Raw genomic sequence first — 12,168 nt, 5'->3', positions numbered from 1 at the left:
CCAAACTTTATCCGTTAGAAAGGGATTTGGTGGCGTCATGATTTCACTCCTTGGGATGGATCACATGTCCTTAATAGAACACTCATTAACTTGTATTTGCCCCATTCAAATACATTTTGATGGTGAAGAAAAAGAAAATCCTTCACTGGAATCTCCCTGGCTGTTTGCTTTAGGTTTTAAGTAAATTTCAGTCTTGAACACCAAACTGTCTGAGCAGTGTTTAGCTAAGTCTATGTGTTCTCAAGTGATATTCATTCAAATATTACCTTTGGAAGTTTTTGCATTTCAGTGCAGATAACAAATTTTAGTTTGTATTGAACAATTTGTTTTTCAAGTCAAGACAAGAAAGGACAGCTTTTTTTGCTTTGCACCCATATAATTCTATTTAATTTGTCCTTCCTGGGCTAATGAAATGAAGATGGTGCTTGATAAATCTATTTGAATTTTTGAGTATGTAATTAAGAGGATAGATTAAAAAACAAGTACCAGTAGTTGTGACGTATTTGGACTTAGAAAAACCTTTTTGATAAGGTTGCATGTAGGAGATTAGTGTGCAAGTTTAAAGCATGCGGAATTGCAAATAATATGCTGGATAGGACTGAGAATTGGTAATAGGGATAACATGCAGAAGATGGGTTACTAGTGAGGTGTTGCAAGGATCAATGACTGGGCCCCAGCTATTTCCAATCTACAGAACTGTGCAAAAGTCTGTTTTTTTGTGATGACACTTATGTTCTGATTCCAGGGCAGATCTTCTGATATGGTAATGCCAAGGAATTTAAAGATACTGATGCTGTCTACCTTGGGTGATGAAGACTTTTGCACAGTACTGTAGTAATTTTATTACACAGCAGTACTACACTGTACTGCTGACACAAAAAAAAACAAATTTCATGACATATCGAAGTTTTCGGATGGACTCGGAGTTGGCTGTGGTCGGGGCTCCCAGAGTGCTGTATCAGCAAGCTGTGGTGCTGGAAATTCATGGCAGGAAGAGTTTTTCTTCCTTCTACCGTCTGCGTGAGATGATGGGCTGTCGGGACTTTGAGACTTTCTTTTAAACCGTGCCATGGACTGCTCTTTATCAGATTACGTATTGCTTTGCACTGCTGAAACTATGTGTTATAATTATGTGGTCTTTGTCGGTTAGTCTTTTATCAATTATGGTATTGTCTGCACTGTTGAAACTATATGTTGACTATATCTATATGTAACTATGTGGTTTAGTGTAGGTCTTGTAGCTTTAGTTTTGTCTGATGGGTTTGTAGTTCCTTTCTGGGGAACGTGTTAAGATGGTAGCGCAATATCGATACGCAGCAGCCTCTCCGGACTCTGGATTGGGGATTAACAAACGTTATGTGGTTTTTCTTGTGTGGTCTGTTTTGTGCTTTTTCGTGATATCATTCCGGAGAACGTGGTCTCATTTTTTAACTGCATTGTATTTGTGGTTTATAAATGACAATAAACTGAATCTGATATGTGAGTGACGATAAACCTGATTCTGATATGGGTCTCTATTGTGGACTGAGATTGAGAAGTGGGGCAAGGAGAGGGGAATTATGGTTAGAGAAAGGGGAAGGGAGAGGGGAGGGAGTGGGAAGCAACAGAGAGACATTCTGTAATGTTCAGTAAACCAATTGTTCTGCAGTTGTCATTACTGGTAAATTCGGTGGTTTATCAGAATCTCAACCAGGAATTATTGTATATATTCCAAGAATGTAAGATTTGTATTCAGAATTTGCCATTATTGGTAGCATCGTACATGTTGGAAGGCTCCACTGTATTTTATAGGATCAACCACTACTTTGCTTATAACAGTTCTTGGCCTCAGCTCAATTCATACGCTAAGTTGGGAGAAACATCAGAATCAGGTTGAATATCACGAGCATATGTTGTGAAACTGTGTACTTTGTGGTAGCAGTACAATACAATACATGATAATACAGGGAAAATACTGTGAATTACAATTAGTACGATTAGCATCTATCTACCTATCTATATATATATATATATATATATAGAGAGAGAGAGAGAGAGAGAGAGAGAGATACACATAAAATAGTTAAATTAGTGCAAAAATAGAAATAAAAAAGTAGTGAGGTCGTGTTCATAGGTTCAATGTCCATTCAGAAATCGGATGACATGGGGAAGAAACTTCCTAAATTACTGAGTGTGTGCCTTTGACACTGAACCATGCATGGAACGAGTTGCAAAGCTCACCAAAGACCTCAACACAATATGAGGAATGTGGGTACGTGCAGTCTGTGCCTAAAATTTTCTTTGTAGCATTTCTTCTAATGTGTTATAACAGTTCTGAATTGCATATACTGTGAAGGACAAACTAACAGGAGGCAGTTTACTTTTTTGCAGTATTTTTAGTGAACATATTACCAAAAGGACAGAAGTGCAACAGATTTTTTTAAAGATTCACCCAATGCACAAACGTTCTCTCTGATCAAAAAATCTGTATTTGGGTGATCAAAAATGAATTTAGTTATATTTTTCCTTGATAACAATGAAATGTTGCTTTGCTAATTCTCCTTTGATTCAATCAGGAAGCCAAACTAAAACCTTGTTATTTTGAAAGGATAATTAATAGAAATAATTTTTAAAGCAGTTCTTTGCATAAGAAGCGATAAGTAGTGTTTATTATATCACTTGGTGTCAGAGTGGGATGCAACAACTGCATTTGGTTATAAAAAAAACTCTATTGTAAATACTGTTGACAGAGAGCCAGTGGGTCACTGACACAAAGTAACCCATATGGAGGGTTGTTTAACCTTGTAACTTTTGTCTGGACATCTATTAGTCAGTCATTTGGTCTTTAAACTGTGGATTTACAATAGGACAATAAAAATGTTCCACTGCTATTGCCTGGCTTTCTGTGCGAGGGCAGAGACCCAAGGCATTCCCATCACATCTCCATCTCTTTAGCTATGCACGGCTGCTCTGCGCTGCCACTCAACAGCACTGCAGAGGCTGAAGCTGAAGCCCGTAGCCAGCAGTCCTGCTGCTTCTGCCCTCCTGCACTGCTTTGCAAATCCAGCTGTCCCGTCCGCCAAAAACCTTGGCCTTCCCCAAGACGTGCAGTCACTCAGCGACTCACCGAGCCGCTGCTAAAACAGATGGCTTCACAGCCTGTCATCGTCTGTGGTTAATACTTTTTTTTCTAAGCAATTGAGCAGAAGAGCCAAACCAAACTGATGGACTTGTGTGAGAAGTCTGTGGCAGCCTGTCCTATTCAGGTACTGTGTGTTGACATTGCTTGTTAAAAGGATCTATGCATTCATTAGTTGGGGATTGCAATACTCTTAGAAATACACATCATTCTTTTGCCTATCCCTTCAGGGAATAGTAAAAGAACATTTAATTGCTTGCATATTTGAGTATGCTGCAGTTTCATGTACTAAGTAGTAGTTCTTTCTGCTTTCTCACAGCTTGCACATATTGTTGCCTTTGTATTGACATCAAGAAATGCTTAACGTTGTTCAGCCGGAGAAAAGAATAGTGATAAGCATCATCAGAATTGTCTTCACCAATTACGATTCGAACACGAGTCTGGAAGCTTTTGAGACAAACACTGTTCAGAGCATCTTCAGATTGTATCCTGCAGACTGTTTGCCAGAATGCAATAATGTTGAGAAAATCATATAACTCAAGAAGAGCAGCATTTCATGAGCGCATTAAAAACAGTTTTTCTTTTAAATCAGGACCTTCTGATTTTCATAGTAATGAAGGAGGATAACTTTTTATTTTGCACACTGTATTCTCCTAAGTATACGTTTCCATGTAATGTAGAGAAGGAGTTCATGAGAAGCAGAATCAAGTTTGTCACCACTGACATACTGCATGTATGAAATTGGTTGTCTTGTGGCAGTACAGTCAAGACTTTAAAAAAAATTACTGTAAGTTACAGTAAGAAATAAAATAAGTAAGTCGTGCAAAAGAAGGAATAGTTCATGGATTCATGGATCATTCAGAAATCTAATGGCATTCAATGTTATAAATATTACATTGATTGGGGCAAAATCCATCAATCATAAGGACACCTATAAGGGACAATATCCTTAAACCTTTATAATGTTCTCAAAGTAACTATGATTAAGGATAGTCCCATTGAAATGGTTCATTTACAGTTGTGTCAATTTTTTGTTGTACTCCTTTACAGATTGACTTGCTCACTTAAGCCCACCATCCCCTAATGGGAGATAGGCCACCGACAGCAGCTCCCCAGAGTCCCATGTCCTGGGCCAGTCTTTCAGATTGTCCCCGGTGCAGCCCGTCTTTGAAGATCCTTCCTTTCCCAGGGATGAGGTCTTTGGAGCTTCTGTTCTCACTTTCATAGCTCTGGGGCTTTTAAGGGGTTGGGATGCTAGCCCCAAGCCCAGCCCTCCTCCTTACGCAGCTGGACGGAATAATCCATGGCAGAGCTTTTGCAAATTGAGATGTATTGTAAAATATTGCTAGCGCAGAAGAAGTCCGTTTGGTCCAAAAGGTGCGTGTGGCTGCTTAAGTTCAGCTGCACCCACCCCTATGATATATCCACATATTCCTTTCTTCATTACGTACTTACTTTTTTTCACTTTTCTGCATATCTGTGCACTTAAAATGCTACAGATGTGTAATTTCCTTTGGGATCAATAACATATTTATATATACCGTGTCTTAAAAGCATCACTGTGTTTTATCTCAGTCACTCTTTGTGATATCAAGTTCTATATTCAAAGTGAATCCCCTATTGTACTTATCAGTGATTGCTTTATTTTCATGGCTCCTACTTTGAAGTTTCTTTTGTAAGTAGAAGTGTCCTCTCTAAGAACACCCTCTCAAACCCTTTCACAATCTTAAATTGCTCACCAGCTCACCACCCAAGCTTTCTGAGGGAAAACGGCACCAATGTATTCATTCTTTTCCGGTAGGCTGTAATATAATTGCGCTTCTGGTAAGATGGTGGTGTGCTCGAGCACAGTGGCTTCTGCGGGGCCAGCCAAAGGTATTACTGGCTTTTTAAAATTTATTTTTTTACCATCGAAAGACCCTGCTGCACATTAAGAATTTGCAACTTATTTGCAACAATAAGTCCGCAACTTGCTCATTGGCAGAGAAACTGAAGGAGCTGGACTAGGTGCAGCTGGTGTGCGAAGGTGGTGTGCGTTCTAACAGCAAGTGATTGGTCTACTTGCTTTCCTTGTGATCGCAGGACCCTGCTGAACAGGGCCTCGGTCGTATGAAGGATGACCACCTCAGTCTGCGATGGCACGGTGTCCAAGCTGGGGTCAGTGCAGTGTTCGTTCAGCGGAAGACTAGTTGTATTGTGTTTGACTGCAGACTGCTGCAACATTCATGGAGTCGGGGACTTGGACAATTTTTTTGTGTGATTATCTATTTTACTGCTATCTCATCAGTACTTGCTATCTTATTATGTGCTTTGTGCTGTGTATGACTGTTAGTACTGTGTTTGCACCCTGGCCCCAGAGTAAAGCTGTTTCCTTTAGCTGTATTCATGGGTATTCATGTATGTCTGACAATTAAACTTGAGCTTGGACTTAAATCTCTCAATCTTTGCCAGGATCTCTAAGGCCTTCTTCAACTGTGAAGAACAGGAATGTTCAAAATATTCCAGAGTCCAAGCAAGTTTAAGTAACTTTGCTACATTTCATTTCTACCTTCTGCAGATATACAGTTGAAATGTGTAATTCACTTGTATCGCTAACTTTTATGATTTATTTATCTCTTTTTCATTCATTCATTCATGATATGTATACCTTTGCTGAACTAGTACCTGTGTTCTTGAATTATTGTTACATAGCTGAAATGTGGATTTCCTATACCTGCTTCCAATACCCCTCTCAATAGTAAATTCATAGGTGTAGTGGGTGCTATTGAACAAGCCTTATCAAGTTATACCTTAGCGAGATGTAAAGCATCTTGTAGATCACACACCCTGATGGAGGGAAGAAGTGTATCAGGTGGTGAAGGGTATGGACTGCTTTGTTCGGGGTAGGATTAATCTTCATGCATGTTGCTCATGTCTAGTGAGTATGGAACATAGAAAAGTACCAGCCTTCGTATCATCTGCAAACTTACAAGGGTTCTGTGGTGATGAGTTTATTATACCCTCAAAGCAATGGCCAATGGAACTGGATTTAACTAGTGATTTCTCAGAAAGCTCAGTTGCCTAATGAATGGTATAGCTAGTGGCGTGATTCTCATCTAGTTGATCATGTTCTTTATTTCCCTTGATATTGTCCCCATCTTTTAACCAGTTCCAAGATCAATCTAAGCATCTCTTAAAAGTCCGAAATGTAGCTGTTACTACCACCACCCCTGGCAGTGCATTCCATGTGCTAAGCACTCTGTATGTTTCAAATAAAACTACCTCTGACATCCTCCTCATACTTTCCTCCAGTCACCTTATAATTATGCAGTCTGTATGAGCCATTGCTGCCATGGGAAAAGGATTAGGCTGTCCACTTTATCTGTCACTTATCATCTTCTCCACCTTCATCATCACTTCCCATCCTCCTTCACTTCAAAGAGAAAAACCCTAACTCACTCAGCCTTTCCTCATGCTCTCTAATCCAAGTAGCATCCTGGTAAATCTCCTCTGCACCCTGTCTCAATTTTCTACACCCTTCCTATCGTGAGGTGGCCAGAAGTGAACACAATACTTCAAGTGTGGTCCAAACAAAGTTTTATATAGCTGCAACGTTACCTCACAACTAATCCCCTGACTAATGAAGGCCAAAACATCATATGCCTTTTTAGCCACCTTATCAATTTGTGTGGCAACCTTGAGGGATTTATGACTGTGGACCCCAAGATCCCTCTGCTCCTTCACACTGCTAGGAACCTTGCCATGAACTCTGTACTCTGCCTTCAAGTTAGACCTTCTGAAGTTTATCACTTCACACTTCTCTGGATTGAATGGCATCTGCCACTTCTCAACTTAGTTCTCCATTCTGTCAACGTCCTGTTCTTGCACACTACCCTCAACACCACCAAACTTCATCTGCAAACTTACAGAGATTCTGTAGTAATGGAACTGGATTTAGCCAGTGATTTGTGACAACACTCAGTTGCTATTGGTTTTCTTCTCCTTCGTCTAGTTGATCAGGTTCTCCATTTCCATGGTGCCACTGCTGCTGTTTACCTTCTCCATTGTGTCACCTGTCACAAGATACCCAACTGCAACTAGCTCCTGTAGCCACAATCACTTGGCTGATCCAGTTGAGCTTTGACTCATGTTGAACCCTAGAACGCTGACAGTGTGAAAATTCTTCATAGTATTATCATTAGATGTCTGGATAGAAGATTGGTAGTGTTCTTCTTGTTGGTGATAGCCATGACATGGCAGATGCATTATTAGCCATTTATGGATCCGTGCCTGAATAGAATTTAAGAATTGCTGTATGTTGTTTTCTAAGAAGTTACAGTTGGATTTGGACATAATGAAGATGCCTTAGACCTAATAATGATAGACAAACCAGCTGAAGATGGTTAGAAGTGGCCCATAGACCAAAGGTTCTCCTGCACCATTATTCCCACCTCCAGTACTGCATTGGAGTGGTGTGAGGTCAAGTGTTTTTCTCATAATATCTATTAGCTTCAGTTACATATTTTCACATTTCCATATTATCATTTTCTTTGATATACCACCAGTTGCCCACAGACAAGGGGCAATTTTCACTGCTTAGCCTACCAAGCATATATCTGTGGGGAGAGGGGAGTACACAGGGGAAGCTCAAGTGGTCCCAGGGAGAACATGCAAACTCCATACAGACAACAGTGAAAGTCAGGATTGATTTCACTTTGCTGACGCTTTGAGGCAGTGGTTGTTCTAGCTGTGAACTATGCTTGTCGATTCCCCATTTGATGAGGTGCTGATTTGTGTTCAAAAGCAGCACATCACCTTAGGAACTCAACTATTGTGTCCATTTTTGAATCAGTGGTACTGGGGATATATATGTAAACCAAGCACTGGTAGCAGGAAGTAGCACTGTCAATCACACTTTGCATCACTTTGTGGAAAATTGCAAAGAAACTGATAGCATGGTAACTACCTATAAGATTTGTCTATTTTGTGACACAGTCTCATTTTATACGGATAAGCCACACTCAACCGGAATGTCAACTGAGGTTCAGTGTTAGCACTCTTACTAAGATGGGTGTGAGTTCGAGTCTCCTGTGATGCTCTTCAGCACAATATCCATATTTCAGTGCTATATGGTGGCTGGTATCATCCTTCAGATGAAACAATGATCTGCTTAGTTAGCAGTAATAAATGCAACATCATTATTATGAAAAAAGTTCATGATACCTGGGCTAATATTTATTATTCACCCAGCACCTGTTGCTCAGCCAAACTTCCTTGTTCAGATATGAAAAGCTAAAAAAACCAGCAGATATTGGAAACACTCAGCAGGTCATTCAGCATCTGTGAGGGAGAATCAGGTAATGTTTAGGGAAATGACCATTTATCAGAGCTGGAAAAAGCTGGAATACCGGCATGTCTTTATTTGCAGGTAAATGGCTATGCAATGGGATGGAAACCAACAGGGATTGAATATTAGAAGTGACGCAGGTGCTGGGTGAGAGAGGATGGTAAAAGTTTGACAGTTAGGGTGGATCTGTTAGCAAGAGATCTAGAATCAGTGGCCACTTTATTAGGTAGCCCATCCACTTCAAGGTTTGACAGGTTGTGCATTCAGAGATGCTATTCTGCACACCACGGTTGTAATGTGTGGTTATCTGAGTTTCTGTCACCTTCCTGTCAGGTTGAATCAGTCTGGCCATTTTCCTCTGATCTCTTTCATTAACAAGGCATTTTTGCCACAGAAAAGCTGCTCACTGGTTTTATTTTTGTTTTTGTACCATTTTCTGTAAACTCTAGAGATTGTTGTTGCTGCGCATTTAATATTTCAGTAATATTTGAGTAACAGAGTAAATATATTGTCTGATAATGCATTCTTTGTTGTTTACATAGGCATTGCGGTTATATGTAAAAGTACGTAAATGGCATACATCATTACACTGATAAGTCATAAGTGTGCACTTCACTAAAGTAAAAATAAAGCACACTTGTTTATCTCTCAGCTCCTGGCTTTGCTTTCAATTGGGTTTTACATTCTGGAGTTACAAAACATAACAGTGGTAACAAGGAGGTTTTAAACGAACCCAAGACAACTACCACTTTGTTGAAGAACAGTGAGGCATTTGAATTTTAAAAACCGTGCAGTGAGTCGTTCAAGTTAAAAACAAGTACAGTGAGAAATGGTGGGGTAAAAATAAGCAGCACAGCACGTTTTTTTTTTCTTTGCAAAGAGAGAATGTCGGTCGAGGTAAAAAAAAGCTCAGAGAATAGACCAATTCAAGAGTTCGTAAACAGTAGATACTGGCTGATAATAATCATAAATTTAAGAACAAAAACAGAAATATCCAGCTATATCAGGAAGATAGATGGATTTGATTACACAAGCGATAACTGCATTTTGTATACTGAACAGATTGAGCAGTAATTTAAAGCAAATGGAATAGCCAATGAGAAGTGAGTGACAGTTTTGCTGCGTGCATTGGGTTTAAAGGCATACAGCTTGCTTAGAAGTTTGACTGCTCCCAACTAAACCAGCAAAAGTGAGCTTTGCTGATAACCTGAAAATAATGCAGGAACATTTAGAACCAAAACCATTGTTTACTGCCGAATGCTTTAGGTTTCATGAGTAGAATCAAAAAGAAGGTGAGTCCATTTCAGTGTATGCAGCTGAATTGATCGAGATGTCTGAGCATTGAGTTTGAATGGCATTTCAAAGGTACTGAACTGAAACCTGCTGATATCAAGTAAGAACTTTTGCAGAAGAAAACATAACTCCTGTGTCAATGACATTCATAACAGAGAGATATAACACCCAACAAGCTAGGTTAGGCTTGTCTGTCGTAAAATAGGAGGGCCAACATTGTGGGGACATAACTGGTTGAGGCAACTGCATCTTGATTGGAGATCCATCCACCATTTACATGCCACATCTCCTGCAATAGAGTAATTGGAAGTGAATTAAGAAAGGCGCTGGATGATACCAAAGCAGGGTTCAAGATGGTATTGGAAAACTCAAACAGAGTAAAGATAAAGCAATGCTAAATGAAAATGCCTCACACAAGTTTTGCAAAGCCCATCCAGGTCCTTATAACATCTGAGATACAGGAGCTCATGAGTGAGATTGTATGGATGCTGAAGCAATTCTTTCCATGGTTGAATGGAGACCATGGGCTATGCCAGTGATCTCAGTAGCCAAGAAGAATGGGTCTGTCAGGATTTATGGTGATTTAAAGGTCACCAACGTCCAGTACTGAAAGTAGATCGAAACCCTCTGTCCAGGATAGAAGATATCCTTGTAAATCTTTCTGGAGAAAAGCACTTCAGCAAAATGGACTTAACTGACACCTTCCTACAGATGGAGGTGGAAGAAGAATCCAAAGTGATCCTCACCATAAATACTCATAAAGCACTTTATCACTATAATAGGCTTATTTTTCTAGTAGCACCTGCATCTGCACTCCTTCAGAAAGCTAAGGACCAGGTGCTGGAAGGCTAACCATGTGCTCAGTATTACCCGGATGACATTATTGTTACCGATAAGAGTGACAAGCAACATCTCTGACATCTCAAGACAGTGCTATAAAGGTTGGAAGATTATTGGCTCAGAGCAGGATGCAACAAATGTGAAGTCTTTAAATCAAACATCAGGTATTGTGGTCACCCTATTGATGCGCAAGGATTACACAAGTGTGCTGAGAAAATTCAAGCAGTGGTGGATGCTCCAAGCCAAAACAGGTCACAGGTGTGGTCCTTTTTAGGGATTTATCAATTATATGTATATAAGTTGAGTGGCATTCTATATTGATTTGTAGTTTTGTAACTAAGAAGTGTGGTGTATTGTGTATTTAATATTTCAGTACTATTTGAGTAATATTGTAAATATATTGTTTGATTAAACATTCTTTTTTTTATATAGTGCATTGCAGGTTATATGTAAAGATCTGTAAATGCCCTATGTCATTATGCCACTACATCATACGTGTGCACCTCATTGAAGTAAAAACCAAGTACACACATTTTTCTCCTGGCTTCTTGTTCTGTTTTTAATTAGTTTTAATATTTTGGTGTTACAAAAAATAAAGGTTAGGTCACTTAGATAACATTTCTTCTCCATTCTGAGGTTTGGTCTGATCAACAACTGAATTTCTTGACCTTGTCCGCATGCAGTTATGCATTAAGTTGCTGCCACTTGATTGGCTGATTAGATATTTGCATTACTGACCATGTGACAACTGAGTGCAAATATAAGATGAATGGAGGCATGGGAATGAGAAAACCACATTGCTAGAAGAGTGTGCTGCTCAATAAGGCAGCTGATAAAAATCTCAAACAAAAAACAATTGTAGAAATACTCACTGGATCAAGCAGCAGATGTGGGCAGAGAAGTAGCTTTGTTACGTAGCTGTCATTTTACCTATTCAACTTCAATTATCCAGAGATCCAAACACTCCTTCCCAGTGAGGCACCAATTAATTGGACTTCTACCATTTTGTGATACTGTTCTTAGTGCTAACAATGTGGTCTCTTCTATATGGAAACCAAATGCAGATTGAGTGACTCCTATTTAGTCAGCAAAGCTCATTCTGAGCATTTAATTCCCTATCACGTTAGTCCTCTCTCTCACTCCCACATTGACCTCTCTGTGTTTGATCTCTCACCCAGAAGCATCCAGCTTCATCTCATCTTCCAGCTGGAAACATTACGGCCCTCAGGGCTCAACACTAAATTTCAACAATTCCAAGTAGTTATCATTTCTGGTCAATTCTGATGAAAGATGACCCGTCTGAAATGTTAACTCTGTGTTTCTGTCCTCAAATGCTACCCAATCTGCAGAGCATTTCCAGCATGCTTTACTTTTATTACACTTGGACAGTTTGTCTGGTCCTTACCACTGGTTGTACATGGAATTTTGGTATCTGCAATTCATCATTTTGTGGCCATTACAGTAATTGCATTTTCTCTGTGCTTTTTAGTGAAGCATTAACTGCAATGTATAATAAATGATAAATATCCCACATATGGAACAAACAATTTTCAAAACAAGAGATACATTTGGGGGCTCTGATGTGATTAAT

At 39.5% G+C, this 12,168-nt stretch overlaps 1 protein-coding gene across 6 annotated transcripts in view; it reads left to right on the top strand.

The window, feature by feature from the left end:
* Nucleotides 1-12,168, top strand: part of LOC140719550 (disks large-associated protein 2-like) — a 700,090-nt gene that overhangs the window by 375,152 nt on the left and 312,770 nt on the right. Inside the window, exon 1 of one of the 6 annotated variants that reach the window (XM_073034244.1) lies at nt 3,162-3,245. The exons of the other annotated variants lie outside the window; for them this stretch is intronic. The gene's annotated coding sequence lies outside the window, so the exon portion shown is untranslated. Of the gene's footprint in view, nt 1-3,161; nt 3,246-12,168 lie in introns of those variants that run through there. 6 annotated transcript variants of the gene reach the window in all.

This window comes from Hemitrygon akajei, chromosome 32 (genome assembly GCF_048418815.1).
Source record: "Hemitrygon akajei chromosome 32, sHemAka1.3, whole genome shotgun sequence".
Taxonomy (NCBI): Eukaryota; Metazoa; Chordata; class Chondrichthyes; order Myliobatiformes; family Dasyatidae; genus Hemitrygon; species Hemitrygon akajei.
This window is presented reverse-complemented; position numbering and strand designations above follow the sequence as displayed.